The sequence below is a fragment of the Piliocolobus tephrosceles genome, chromosome 4, assembly GCF_002776525.5.
Source record: "Piliocolobus tephrosceles isolate RC106 chromosome 4, ASM277652v3, whole genome shotgun sequence".
Lineage (NCBI taxonomy): Eukaryota > Metazoa > Chordata > Mammalia > Primates > Cercopithecidae > Piliocolobus > Piliocolobus tephrosceles.
The window spans coordinates 132,615,334-132,631,628 of NC_045437.1; the positions used below are offsets into that span (position 1 = coordinate 132,615,334).

At 40.6% G+C, this 16,295-nt stretch overlaps 1 pseudogene; it reads left to right on the top strand.

Annotated features, from left to right (window-relative positions):
* The first annotated feature begins 1,675 nt into the window (after positions 1-1,675).
* On the top strand, positions 1,676-2,117 carry LOC111547140 (annotated as a pseudogene).
* The last annotated feature ends 14,178 nt before the right edge of the window (positions 2,118-16,295 follow it).

The window sequence follows — 16,295 nt, forward strand, 5'->3', positions numbered from 1 at the left end:
GCCAGGGGTGGTGGCACATCCAAGCTACTCGGGAGGCTGAGGCAAGAGAATTGCTTGGACCCCAGGAGGCGGAGGTTGCAGTGAGCCAAGATTGCACCATTGCACTCCAGCCTGGGCAACAAGAGCAAACTCCATCTCAAAAAAAAAAATGAAAAAACAGTCATAAAATTTGTATAAAACCACAACAGACCCTGAATAGCCAAAGCAATCTTAACAAAAAGCAAAGCTGGAGGCATCACACTTCCTGATTTCAACTATATTACAAAACTGCAGTAGTTAAAACAGTATGTTACTAGCATAAAACAATAGACATATAAACCAATGCAACAGAATAGAGAGCCCAGAAATAAATCTAAGCATATATGGCCAGCTGATCTTTGAAAAGGATACCAAGACTGCACAATGGGGACAAGAAAGTCTCTTCAATAAATGGTGTCAGGAAAACTGGATATCTACACGCAAAAAAATAAAATTGGACCCTTATTTTACACCATATGCAAAAATTAATTTAAAATAGATTAAAAACTTAAATGTAAAAATCTGAAACTGTAAAACTCCTAGAAGAAAACATAGGGCAAAAGCTCCTTGACATTTGGTCTTGGCAACAATTGTCTGGATATAACACTAAAAGCACAGGTAAGCAAGCAACAATGAACAAGCAGCACTACATCACACTAAAAAGTTTCTGCACAGCAAAGGAAACAATCAATGAAATGAGGAGCACCCAGAAGAGTGGGTGCTTCTGTAGCAACCTATGGAATGGGAGAAAGTATTTGGAAATCATGTATCTGATAAGGGGTTAAGATCCAAAATATATAAGGAGCTCACATGACTCAACAGCAAAAAAAAAAAAAAAAAAAAAAAAAAACACCAAATAACCTGATTTTAAAATGGGCAACGTTCTGAGTAGACATTTTTCCAAAGAAGACATACAAATGGCCAACAAGTATATGAAAAGGTGCTCACCATCACTAATCACCAGGGAAATGCAAATCAAAAACACAATGAACTATCACCTTACACCTGTTAGGATTTGATAGTAGCTATTATCAAAAAGGCAAGAGATAATAAGGCAAGGGTGTGGAAAAAGAGAATTTCTGTACATTGTTGATGGGAATGTAAATGGGGACAGCCATTACAGAAAACAGTATAGAAGTTCCTCAAAATTTGAAAAATAGACATGCCACAGGATTCAGCAATCCCACTTTCTGTTATATATCCAAAGGAAATGAAATCAGTGTCTCAAAGAGATATCTGCACCTCCAATCTAAGTGTCTATCAACAGATGAAGAAAATGTGATATATAAAATAATATTTCATTGTGTGTATATATACACATACATACACATACATATATACACACACACATATATACATATATAATATGTATATTATAATATATATGCAATGAATTATTATTCAGCCATAAAAAAATAAGGAAATCCTGTCATTTGTGACAACATAAATAAACCTGGAGGACATTATGCTAAGTACAATTAGTCAAACACAGAAAGACAAATACCGGATGATCTCACTTACACGTAGAATGTAAAAAGGTCAAACTCACAGATGTAAAGAGTGCAATGGTGGTGACCAGGGCTGGGGAATGAGAGAAATGGGGAGATGTTGGTCAAAGGGCACAAATTTTAAGTTATAAAACAAGTTGGCTGCGAACATGGCGCTGCGAGTGGTGCGGAGCGTGCGGGACCTGCTCTGCACCCTGCGCGCGGTCCCGTCACCCGCCGCGCCCTACCCGCTGAGGCCTTGGCAGTTGGGGGCGGGCGCCGTCCGGACACTGCGCACGCGACCCGCTCTGCTCTCGGGAAGCATTGGGAGATGTTGTTTACTGTAGTCTACCTGAAGTTGGGACAAAATTGAACAAACAAGATGAGTTTGGTGCTTTGGAAAGTGCGAAAGCTGCTAGTGAACTCTATTCTCCTTTATCAGGAGAAGTAACTGAAATTAATGAAGCTCTTGCAGAAAATCCAGGACTTGTAAACAAATCTTGTTATGAAGATGGTTGGCTGATCAAGATGACACTGAGTAACCCTTCAGAACTAGATGAACTTATGAGTGAAGAAGCATCTGAGAAATACATCAAATCTATTGAGGAGTGAAAATGGAACCCCTAAATAAACTAGTATGAAATACCGCAACCCAGCAGATTGTCTTAAATTAGTGGTGGATAGAAGACTTAGAATAGCAACTTTTAGCATTACCGATGGGGAAGAAAAAAACTACTGTTAACGCTGCTAATGAAGGAAAATGCCCTTTAACTTTCTAATGATTATAGATTTTAGACTAGGCTCTAGTGTTCAGAATTCATTAAATTATCCATGGTAAAAACTAGTTTTAAAAATTACATAATTCAAAGATAACGTTGTTATTCTTAAGCCTTATATAATATTGTAACTTGCATATATCCATACCTGGATTTGGGATGAAATACTTAATGATCTTTCCATTGGAAATAACTGGGAGTGAAGAGGTTTTTGTTGCTTGTACAGTGTCAGATGACACACCGCTATCTGGATTTTGCAATACACTGCATTTACTGGTGCTATTTTTATACGGTGAAGCAACAGCTTTGCAGCAAAATAATAAAATACTTCTTCGTTAAAAAAAAAAAAGTTGAAGATTTAATGTACAGCATGGGTGTTAATAGGTTTGTTTAATTAATTTGATGGTTATAATCATTACACAATGTATAATCAAATTATACTGTACACCTTAAATATATAAAATCTTTGTCAAATATGTATTTAAAATGAATAAAAGACATGCATGTTTTAAACATGTTTTTTAAAACAATTTAAGACATTTTTAAAGAGAATACTTTGAACATTTTGCATGCTTTTTTATTTTGACATTTCAATGAGACTTCTTATGTCTAAAATCAATTTTTAAAAATTTAAAGCTCTAATTCTATTTTGTAGATGTATATTATACTCACTTGAGTTTACTAAAAGGCTGCTGAGAGCTTTCCCATCAACAACTTGGCAATTGTCATGTGTTCTCATTAATAAAAATCTGTATTTTAAGGAACAAATGTTCAAACTGGCTTTTGAAAAGGTCCCCAGAGAACTGCTGTGGATAGCCACTGATGTGAGGAAAAACCAACATTTACCATGTAAAATTATCATCTGCATATCCACAGGGTCCCTTTTCAGAGGGTGCTTAGGGACTAAAGTGTTGGACCCTGGTTGGTGTAGGGACCAGCAAGAAAAATGACTTCCTCCATTTCTCCCCCCCAAGACCCACCCTGTCTGATGTGGGTGCCAGTTAATGACAAATGAGCCCAACGGATCTGTTTGTGTTTAATGGGATCAATGTGGGCTATCTCCTATTAAAACACTTATTAAATGTGAATTTTTTGGTCATTTAATAACTAAAGGGAAGTATGTACTTCCAGATTTTGAACAGAACTTCAAAAGCACTCAGCCCTCACCAACCAGATTTTCGTAAAACCCTTATAAGGTTAGTCAGTGATGACTGTGAGAAGGCCAAAAAATGTTGTACTTGGGGAAATTTGTGATTTATGAACTTGGAGGATGAGAGGAACTTCCACATATTTAAGAATACAGCCTCCAGATTAGCTGGAACTACAGATGCACGCCACCATGCCCAGCTAATTTTTACATTTTTTTGTAGGGATGAGGTCTTGCCATGTTGCCCAGGCTGGTCTCAAATTCCTGGACTCAACTAATCCTCCTGCCTTAGCCTCAGGATTACAGCGTAAGCCACCACACCCAGCCCTTAATGAATATTTTTAAAAGGCAAAATTACTTATGATATTTGGAGATCATATACATAGTAAGAAATTGCCCTCACGGGAGCAAGACTATTTCAACAAGATGGAGGAGAAAAAAAGAAACAGAGATGGAGCGAAAACAAAGTAGCATTTAACAGGAGCAATGAGTCATCCTATATTTAGGTTTTAACAAAGGTACTGAATAAGGTAAACCTGGTTTAAGAACTATACATTTTTTTAAAAAAGGACGTGGGGATTTCAATCAAATAACTGCTGTGTGGCTGCTTTAACAACAAAAAGGCAAAGCTAGATTTCATTGACAGAAGTGGAGTCCATGCCTGGGAAAAGGGAGATAACAGTGCCACGTGTAAAGACAGACACGAATCCACTGTAACATAGTCAAAGAAAAACAGGTTGACAAGGCCTCTAGGCAAAATATTCCAAGAAAAACTGTCCATGGAACAGAAAGTAAGGAGAATATGATACAAAGAAAATTAGGGGTTATGTTCTAAATGATCAATAAGAAGAAAATTGGCCAGGCACGGTGGCTCACACCTATAATTCCAGCACTTAGGGAGGCCAAAGTGGACAGATCACTTGAGGTCAAGAGTTGGAGACCAGCCTGGCCAACATGATGAAACCCTATCTTCACTAAAAATACAAAAATTAGCCAGGCCTGGTGGTGCATGCCTACAATCCCAGCTACTCAGGAGGCCAAGGCAGGAGAATCACTTGAACCCGGGAGGCAGAAGCTGCAGTGAGCCGGGATCGTGCCACTGTACTCTAGCCTGGGTGACAGAGCAAGGCTGTCTCAATTAAAAAAAGAAAGAAAGAAAATTGTATACAGTCAAAATAAACAACAAAAAATCCTCTAGGGGAGGCGGGAGGGGGGAGGGATTGCATTGGGGAGTTATACCTGATATAAATGATGAATTGATGGGTGCTGACGAGTTGATGGGTGCAGCACACCAACATGGCACATGTATACATATGTAACAAACCTGCACGTTATGCACATGTACCCTAGAACTTAAAGTATAATAAAAAAAAAAAAATCCTCTAAACCACCTAAAGAATACATACATACAGTTCTATATATAAATCCCTCACACACCCTGTAGCTTGAAAACCTCAAAGGCAACAGACACAACCAACGTGTCTGTACAATTGATCTTGAGGAAAATTCTCAAAGTCTATTTATTATTATTATTATTATTATTATTATTATTAGAGACTGAGTTTAGCTCTATCGCCCAGGCTGGAGTGCAGTGGCATGATCTTGGCTCACTGCAACTTCCGCCTCCCAGGTTCAAGTCATTCTCGTGCCTCACCCTCCCAAGTAGCTGGGATTACAGGTGCCAGCCACCACGTCTGGCTAATTTTTGTATTTTTAGTAGAAACAGGGTTTCATCATGTTGGCCAGGCTGGTCTCAAACTTCTGACCTCAGGTGATCCACCCACTTTGGCCTCCTAAAGTGCTGAAATTACAGGCATGAGCCACCGCGCCTGGTCGAAAATTCTCAAACTCCTAGAAGTGAACAAGAGGTTGTATTAGTTTCCTAGGGATGCAGTAACAAACCAGGGGACTGAAAATAACTCAAATTTATTATCCCACAGTTGTGGATGACAGAAGTCTGAAATCAAAATGGTAGCAGGGCCTTACTCTGAGATTTTACATAAAATCCTTCCTGGCCTCTTCCTAGCTTCTGCTGGTGGCCAGCAGTCCTTGGTATTGTCTCTGTTGTCACATGTCATTCTCCCTTTGTGTCTCTGTCTTCATGTGGCATTTTCCTTTTCTTAAAAAGACACCAGTCATATTAGCTTAGGGCCCACCCTAATAACCTCTTCTTGACTTGACTACATCTGCAAAGATCCTATTTCCAAATCGGGTCACACCCATAGGTTCTGCGAATTAGGACTTAAATACATTTGGCCAGGGGCACACAATTCAACCCATAATAGAGGTGTGCATAGAATAAATTCCAAAGTAAACTTGCACACAGCAAAATTTCTACTGTTAGAACAATAAGCCTCTATAACATCGATAGATGCGAAGAGATACATTTGTTCATATGATCCTTAATGTTTGCTAGATTTTAATCTAAATTTTACTTGTTCCAACCCACACATACATGCTATGAAACTCTGAAAACCTTTGGAAAGGAACTTGGCCAGCTGCTTTCTGTCTTTCTGAGTTGATCATTTTCTATGGTGACCACACTGACCAGCTTCACTCTTCTGTCCTTGGGCATCTTTCTTTTTCTTTTTCCTTTTTTTTTTTTTTTTTTTGTGTGTGTGTGTGTGTGTGTGACGGAGGCTTGCTCTGTCATCCAGGCTTGAGTGCAGTGGCACGATCTCAGCTCACAGCAGTCTCCACGTCGTGGTTCCAGCGATTCTCCTGCCTCAGCCTCCTGTGTAGCTGGGATTACAGGTGCCCACCATTACACGTGGCTAATTTTTTATATTTTTAGTAGAGATGGGATTTCACCATGTTGGCTAGACTGGTCTTGACCTCAGGTGATCCGATCACCTCGGTCTCTGAAAGTGCTGGGATTGCAGATGTGAGCCACCACGCCCAGCCCCTTGGACACGATTCTAGGGAGGTCAGTTTCTAAAGTCACCAGGTAAGTACCTGCAGTGACATGTAACTATCTTGGCCTCTCTACTTAATAGTGACAGGCCTCAGTCACATCATATATAAGATGGAGATAAGAACAGCACTCCCAACAAGGTCATTGTGCAGAAATGAAGTTATACCAGCAAAACTTGCACCAAGAACAAATGCTGGCCTCTTAGAAATGCTCAACACATGGCAGCTGTGTTCATTGTTAGTATTGAAACATGGCAAGCTCTCTTATGCAAAAATGAGTTAGTAAATTCCATGATTAATTTTATAGTGATTTTAAGTGATTTCTTACTTACAGAAGTAAGCAATTAGAGTGATGAATGGGTGGTTCGGTCTACTTTACAGAGAGTTCCCCATTCACAGATACTTGGTAGCAGTGACTACGTCCATCTGTCAGGGATGCCACCAGGTGTTTCCTGTCATCTGAATGTAGGGAGATAGTATCTACCTCACAGAGTTATTGTAAAGATTAATAAAATCACAAAGGAAATGTGCTTCACATATAGGGAGGTGTTCAAGGGGTGTTATTACTATGGTAACTATTTCTGTTGTTAAGTCACCGGTAGAGAAGTTTCTTGCCCAGGATAGAATGATCAACCTGATGACTCCCTTCCAATTCACAGCCAGTGTGGCTTTATAAGATGACCTACTGCTGAGGATATATATTTCTGTTTACCTAAGAATATCTATCTCATTAATATTTCAGGAAGAGATGGAGTCTAGAGGCCTAAGGGCTGGGATTTTGACAATTCATAAACATATGTTTTCTGGGATATTCATCGCAGCATTGTTTATAAAAGGTTAAGACTAAGAAATAAGCAAAACATAGAGAGAACTGCATAAAAAACAATCAAAGTCAGCCAGGTTTGAGCTCTATTCAGCCTTTGGCAAGTTACTTAATCACTCTCAGCCACATGTGCCTCTTATTCACAGAACAGTTGTGATTTTGTAGTAAAGCAGGTAAAGCATTTACACAGCACCCAACACAGAAGTCCTGCATGATGGTGATAGTGATGATGGTGATAGTGGTAGCAATACCGTCATCGTGAAAAACAATACTGTAGGTCTTGCTTTTCTTGCTTTAAAAAAAAACAGCATATGTTATTAAATGTTTAAAAGCGTGTCATACCACAGGGAAACTGGACAATACCTTGACCCAGTGATGAAAACTACCACCATCAATGGACATTGTGTACCCACAGATGTGATTTCCTGAGACAGACACAATGTCCTGGCCCAGTAGCATTCTGACTGGGAAGAACTAACCTGAACACAGCCAAGAGAAAACTTAAGATAAACCCAAATCGAGGAACATTCTGTAAGACACATAGCCTTTATTCTTCCAAAATGTCAATATCATCAAAGGCAAAGAAAGGCTAAAGAACAGTTCCAACGAAAAGAGACCAACAAGACATGACAACCAAATGTGATGCATGACCTTGGACTAGATCCTGGACTAGGGGTTAAAAAAATATTATAAGGGACATTATTGGGACAATTGACAATACTGGAATATGGACCATAGATGTAAGTATTGTTACCAATTAACTTTCCTCCATTTAGTTACTATGGCTGTGTAGGAAAATATCCTTGTTCTCAGGAAACAGATATTGAAGTATCAAGTAAAGGTGCCTTAGCCATGCAGCCTACTGTCAGATGGCCTAAAAATTAATGAGATATATATATATATATATATATATACACACACACACAAGTATATACACATACAGATATATATATATACACACATAGAGAAAATCAGAGAGAGAGAATTATAAAGCATATGTGACAAGAGGTTAAAAATTAGTCAATTTGGATAAAGGGCTTTTGGTATTTTCTTTTAAGATGGAGTCTCCCTGTCACCCAGGCTGGAGTGCAGTAGTGAGATCTCAGCTCACTGCAACCTCCGCCTCCCAGATTCAAGCAATTCTCCTGCCTCAGCCTCCCGAGTAGCTAGGATTACAGGTGTCCACCACCACGCCCCATTAATTTTTTCTATTTTTAGTAGAGACAGGGTTTCACCATGTTGGCCAGACTGGTCTCGAACTCCTGACCTCAGGTGAGCCACCTGCCTAGGCCTCCCAAACTGCTAGGATTATAGGCATGAGCCACTGTGCCCAGCTGGGTATTTTCTTTCTTTCTTTCTTTTTGAGACGGAGTTTTGCTCTTATTGCCCAGACTACAGTGCAGTGGGGCAATCTCAGCTAATCGCAACCTCCGCCTTCCGGTTTCAAGCAATTCTCCTGTCTCAGCCTTCCAAGTCACTGGGATTACAAGCACCTGCCAGCACGCCCAGCTAATTTTTTCATATTTTTAGTAGAGATGGAGTTTCACCATGTTGGTCAGGCTGGTCTGGAACTGCTGGCCTCATGATCCACCCGCCTCAGCCTCTCAAAGTGCTGGGATTACAGGCGTGAGCCACCACGCCCGGCCCAGCTGCGTATTTTCTATACTAGTAATACTCCTGCCAGTTTGAAGTTATTTCAAAGTAAATAATTCCAAAAAATCTATACAGAGGAGAAAGTAGTGGAAGTAGAGATGAAGCAAGATGAGTCATCAAATTATTATTGAAACTGAGTGATTGGCACGTGTGGTTGTAGTGAGTGCTAAAAACTAAACATTCACACTGTGATTGCGTCATTGAAGCCATGCCTGCAACCTGACCCTTGATAGCAAGGCCACCACAAAGGAACCCAATCCGGTAGTCCCCTTGCTGGTCCTCTTCTGTCCAGGCCTCTAAGGTACTGGAGACAGGAAAGTTGATTGTTTCACTCAAAACAGGGGTTCATCAAACTCTCCTGCCTACTTTTGTATGCAAAACGTGAATCATGAAGCACTGTATTGGTGTGTTCTCACACTGCTATGACGAAATATCTGCGACCGGGTAATTTATAAAGGAAAAAGGTTTAATTGACTCACAGTTCCACATTGCTGGGGAAGCGTCGGGAAACTTACAGTCATGGCGGAGGGCAAAGGAGAAGCCGAAACCTTCCTCGTAGGGCGACAAGACAGAGTGAATGCAAGCAGGGGAAATGCCAGACACTTATAAAACCATCAGATCTCTTGAGAACTCACTCGCTATCACGAGAACAGCATGGGGGAACCGCCCCCGTGATTCAATTACCTCCACCTGGTCCCAAACTTGACCATTCAAGATGAGATTTCAGTGGGGACACAAAGCCTGAGGTGGGATAGGATAGTGGTGAAGAGCACAGGTTTTAGAGTTGGATTGCCTGAGTTCAAATTCAGAGCTCTTCCAACTCTTGGGTGGAGTTAGACTTTCATCTTAAGAAATTTACTTAACCCTTTTGTGCCTCAACTTCCCCACCTGTAAAATGTGAATGATAGTAGAAACTACTTCTTTGGGCTATTAGTAAAGTATGAATGTGTTTAGAACCTTGTTTTGTGTTGTTTTCACTATTATTTTTAAAATGTAACATCGTGGATAATTTTAATGTCTTCTTTACCTCTTTCATTATTGTCTGAACTTTTTTTTAACAGTGACTTCATAATCGAAAAACAAAAGAGCTTTTTAAAAAAATTTAGCAAACTAGAGAAAGATGAAGGAAGAAAGGAAGGGAAAAGGGAAAGAAAAGATTTGTTCTCTTGGGCTAATTTCATTTCCTCTGCAGCTGAACTCTATGCCTTCATTGGATCATTTTAATTGCTACTATTTGAAGAAGACTTGAGGAGATATTTTTCCCAGAAAAGGGAAAAAATTTTTTTGCAAGCTTGAAATTATTTCAAAGTAAATAATTCCAAAATAAGTCTTCTTTATAATGCAAATAGTTTTTCCCTAATATTTGTCCTATAATTCGGGGATTGGAAATTTCCTTTTTTTTTTTTTTTTTTTTTTTCTTGAGATGGAGTCTCACTCTGTCCCCCAGGCTGGAGTGCAGTGGCATGATCTCGACTCACTGCAACCTCTACCTCCTGGGTTCAAGCAATTCTCCTCCCTCAGCCTCCTGAATAGCTGGGATTACAGGTGCACACCACCACAACCAACTGATTTTTGTATCTTTAGTAGGGACGGGGTTTTTCCATGTTGGCCAGGCTGGTCTTGAATTCCTGACCTCAAGTGATCTGCCCACCTTGGCATCCCAAAGTGCTGAGGTTACAGGCGTGAGCCACCATGCCTGGCCGTGATTGGAAATTTCTTAAAAACAGGGTGATCACGACTGCACATCAAGACAATGGTAATATTTTTTCTTTTCCTATTTTTTAATTCTGATAATTTTTAAATACATAGACATTGAAAGAACAGTACAATGAATACCTCTGTAGCCACCACTTAATTTCAATAATGATTAACATTTTGCTGTATTTGTACTCTCTCTCTTTCTCAACACACATATACACATATATGAAATAAAGAGGCCTTAGCCATGCAGCCTACTCACAGACAGTCCAAAAATTAATGATTTTATGTCTACATGCACATATATCTGTAAACACATACAGATATATATATACACACACATTGCACATGAGGGAGCGTGGCAAGATGTTAAAAAATAGTGAATTTAGGCCGGGCGCAGTGGCTCAAGCCTGTAATCCCAGCACTTTGGGAGGCCGAGATGGGTGGATCACGAGGTCAGGAGATCAAGACCATCCTGGCTAACATGGTGAAACCCCGTCTCAACTAAAAAAAATACAAAAAACTAGCCGGCAAGGTGGCAGGCACCTGTAGTCCCAGCTACTCGGGAGGCTGAGGCAGGAGAATGGCGTGAACCTGGGAGGCGGAGCTTGCAGTGAGCTAAGATCCGGCCACTGCACTCCAGCCTGGGCGACAGAGCCAGACTCCGTCTCAAAAAAAAAAAAAAGTGAATGTAAATGAGTATTTGGGTATTCTCTAAACTATACTTGCAATTTTTTTGCAAACTTGAAATTATTTCAAAGTAAATAATTCCAAAATAAGTCTATTGAAAGAGGAAGGTAGTGGGAGTAGAAATGAAACAAGATGGCTCATCAGATCATTATTTAATCTGAGTGATGGGTGCATGGGGTTGTAGTGAGTGCTAAAAGCTCTTAAACTTTCACACTGTGTTTGTGTCATTGATATACACATACAGATACACTTTTTTTTCCTGAACCAACTAAGTTGCAGTAGATATCATCCAACTTTGCCCATAAACCCTTCAGCATGACTAGCTAAAGAATAAGCACATTCCCCTAAATGGCTACAACAGTATTAGAGAACGTAAGTTACCTTCTCACATCAGTAAACATTGCCATGCAACTATTTATTCATTCCACAAGTATTTACTGAGGACTTACTCAACTAGACAGTGAGCTAGACTGATAAGCAAAACAAATATGGTTCCTGCCTTTATGGAATTAGAGAGACCAACATTTAGAAACAGAAAAACAGATCACTATATAGTGACAAATGTGGTTTGTGCCATAGAGTGCCATGTATATCTACTTCAAACTTACTTTTGATTACTACCACTACTAATAGTGATGGCTAGCACTGATTGACATAGTAATTAGGAGATTTCCAGTTGCAAACGACAGAAACCCAACTGAAACTAGCTTAAAAGAAAAAGTTATTTATTGGCTCAGTCTAAGCCCAAACCGAAGCAGGAGCTTAAACGATGTCTCCCATCACATCTGCAGACCCCACCTTCCTCCTTAGTATTGATTTAAATTCTCAGGAAGCCTCCCTCTGTGTGGCCAAAGAGATGGAGACTGGCAGTCCAAGTATAAAAGGACGTTATAACTCCAAATCCCAGGTAAAAAGATGTTCTGTCTCCCAAGGTCCCTGTACCAATGCTTAGGGAAGACCTGACTTGCCCAGACTGGGTCGTGTGCCCTTTCTGAGCCAATCCCTAGGCCAAGAGGTGTTGGATGGTCAAAAGTCATTGGGCCATCCCATGACAGTGCCTGAAATCCTGTCCCTCCAAAAGTCCTGAAAAGCTGAGGCAGACCTGAGGAGCTGGAGGCCTTCATAATACAGCACATACTCCCAGCCATATGGGAGAAGGCGGCAAGGACTGCCAGATTCCCACTTGGTCTATGTCTTAACAGGCCGGTTCCACCAGAGGTCAGGGCAGAGCACAAAGCTGGAATGGCCCAGGGGCTGGCTCTTCAACTCCAAATCAGCAGCTCTCACCACCGGTCCCTAAAAACACCAGGGGCTGCAAGCGCCAGAAAGAAAACCTGGGGTGCAGCACCCAACTGCTGTCTGCTTCAGAACTGGCTCTCAAAGGGCACAGGTCTAAACAGGCAGGATGAGGAAAATGATTTTGAAAACACTGTGTTTTGTAGGCGCAAATCATACAAAGTGGGCCCCAGAATCGTACAAAGTGATATACAAAATATACCAATGCAGAAGCCCCCAGGAAAACGGGATTCTCATCTCTGCTTCCACCTGTCTCTCTACACGAACCTTCTACCACCCTTCTGCCTGCTCATTCAGACTCAACCACACCGATTGCCTTTCTGCTCCAGGAACATGTCCAGCTTATTCCCACCTCGGAACCTTTGCACTTGCAGTATCCTCTGCGTGGAAAATCCTCTTTCTACGCCTCTACCTGTTGGGCTCCTTTCTCCCAATGTTAGCACCCCACCTAAAGTAATGCCCCACCCACTAGGACTAACACATCACCCTGTTTATTTCCTTCAAATCATTTATCACCCTCTTAGATTTCCCACAACTCACAACAAAGCACAACAAACTCAGAGACGTGGTTTTGTGGTTTCCCCAGCCCCTAAAACTGTGCCTCCTCAGAGAGTTTAATAAGGGCTCAGTAAACATTTGTTGAGTGAACAAACAAATGAATAACCCCGGATTTTCCACATCTAAAATGCGATGATTAGATTATATGATGTTAATAATGGCTAATATGTACTGAATGTGTATTGCGGGTTGGGCACATTGTTGAGAGCTGTGGGTAGCACTATAGATTACTCACTTTATATTATTTCAGCCATAACAAGACCTCAAATATTCTCAGGACCTCAAACATTTAAAGTGATGTTTCTGATGCCAAAATTCCTCTCTCGGCGATTTATTTCTTTAGCTTAATTTGGAACCTTTCAAAATACCTTTTATTGCAAGAACAGGAATCATCTCTCATCCCAAGTTAAGTGAGTTGGAAGTTTATAACAATAGATGATACTTTTCTCTCTGCTAAAGTATTTCAGCCAATAATTAAAGAAGGGATGATAGATTTTTGTTGTTGTTGTTGTTGGAGATGGAGTCTTGCTCTGTCACCCAGGCTGGAGTGCAGTGGCATGATCTCGGCTTACTGCAACATCTGCCTCCTGGAGTCAATCAATTCTCCTGTCTCAACCTCCCAAGTAGCTGGGACTACAGGCGTATGCCTCCATGCTCAGCTAATTTTTGCATTTTTAGTAGAGATGGAGTTTCACCATGTTGCCCAGGCTGGTCTCAAACTCCTGAGCTTAGGCAATCTGCCCACCTCGGCCCTCAGCCTCCCAAAGTGCTAGGATTACAGGCATGAGCCACCGCACCCGGCCTTATTTTGCTATTTGTATTAGTCAGGGTTCTCCAGAGAAACAAAGCAAATAGGATATATAGAGATATATAGAAAGAGACTTATTATGAGGGATTAGCTCACATGATTATAGAGGCTGAGAAGTTCCATAAATTGCCATCTGCAAACTGGAGGCCCAGGAAAGCAAGAAGTTTAGTTCTAGTTCAAGCCTGAAGGCCTGGGAGCCAGAAAGCCAATGGTATAAGCTCCAGTCTGAGTGCCAAGGTCCAAAAACAGGAAGTGGGAGATCTGATGGTGAAAATCCCTGCCTGAGTCTGAAGGCTTAAGAACAGGGAGCTCCAATGTCGCAGAGCAAGAGCACTGGATGTCCCACATCAAGCAGATAGATTGAATTCACAATTCCCCTGCCTTTTTGTTCTATTCAGGCCCTCGCCGGCTAGGATGTTGCCCACCCACACGAGGGAGGGGGATCTTCCTTACTCAGTGCTACAGTCTGAATGTGACAACCCCTCCAAAATCCAGATGTTGTCAAGGTAATAGTATTAAAAGACGGACCTTTAACAGGTGATTACACCACGAGGGCTGCTCTCTTGTGAAAGAGATGAAGGCCCTTATGAAAAAGGCTTTTTATGGCATTTGTCTAGGTCTGTAGCTTGCTCTTTAGCTTTTTTGCTATGCAAGGACACAGCATTCCACCTGTCTAGAGGACGCAATCTCACCAAACATCCTCAACTGCCAGAGCCTTGGTCTTGAACTTTCCAACCTCCAGAACTATGAGAAATAAATGTCTGTTCTTTATAAAATACCCAATCTCAGGTATTTTGATCAGGGGCGACAGCTCATGCCTATAATCCCAGCACTTTGTGAGGCCAAGGTGGGAGGATTGCTTGAGCCCTGGAGTTCAAGACCAGCCTGGGCAATGTAATGAGACCCCCCCATCTCTATTTTAAAAAAAAATAGGCCAGGCGTGGTGGCTCACACCTGTAATCCCAGCACTTTGGGAGGCCAAGGCAGGCAATCCCTTGAGGTCAGGAGTTCAAGACCAGCCTGGCCAACATGGTGAAACCCCATCTCCACTAAAAATACAAAATTTAGTCCAGTGTGGTGGCACACGCCTGTAATCCCAGCTACTTGGGAAGCTGAGGCAGGAGAATCACTTGAACCAGGGAGGCGAGGCATAGGTTGTGGTGAGTCGAGATCACACCATTGCACTCCAGCTTGGGCAACAAGAGCAAAACTCTCTCTCAAAAACAAATACTTAATTAAATATAAAAATACAAATAAAAAATTACTCAGTCTCAGGTATTTTGTTGTAGCAGCACAAACAGACCAAGACCCTCAATCTACTAGTTCAAATGCTAATCTCTTCCAGAAATACTCACACAGACACATGCAGAAATAATATGTTATCAGCTATTGGGGCATCCCTTAGCCCACTCAAGTTGGTACCTAAAATTAACCATCATGTTACTCATCATGATTTAATAGATCTAGGAAATTAGAATGAAAGTCTGTGAATATCACAAAAAGAGAGCTCATCAGACATCATGTGGCTCCCAATAAAAAAGCAGAACACCACCTGTGAAGGAATCTTACCAAAAAAAATTCACATCTAAATCTGATCAAACCTCAAGATTCAACTATCAATGTACAGAAAATACACAGAAACTGGCTAATCTATACCACAAATACAATCAGCAAACTCAAAACAGGAGGATGCTGACAATAAATATATTATAAAGGAGATTTCTCAAAAATAAATTATAAAAGAGATTAGAGTGGAAACTGATAGATTTTAAAAGCCTTTTAAAGGACATACTATCAATCAATCACAATATATGGACCTTATTTGGTTCCCGATTCACATAGACAATCTGAAAAACAAAAAATTTCAAAATGGCCAGGTGCGGTGACTCATGCCTGTAATCCCAGCACTTTGGGAGGCCGAGGCGGGAGGATCACTTGAGGTCAACCTGTTGGTCAAGATGGCCAACACGGTGAAACCCCATCTCTACTAAAAAATACACACTTGTAGTCCCAGCTACTCAGGAGGCTTGAACCTGAGAGGTGGAGGTTGCAGTGAGCAGAGATCATACCACTGCACTCCAGCCTGGGTGACAGAGTGAGACCCTATCTCAAAAATAAATAAATAAATAAATAAATAGATTTTTAATAAAATAAAAAATTTTTAATTGAAAATACATGGGACAATTAAAATTTTTAACACTGAAAATATGTTAACATTGAGGAATTATTGTTTTTAGAATGGCATTATAGTTGTTTTTGTTTATACAGAGTCCTTTTATTATAGAAAAACTAAAATACAAATAAAATTTAAAAACTAATAAAAAGATAAATTAAAAATCACTCCATATTTGAACATTTAAAAACATAATAAGCCAAAAAAGTTATAGCTTTTCGAGCTAGAAATGAAAAAGCCACTGAAGCATTGTAT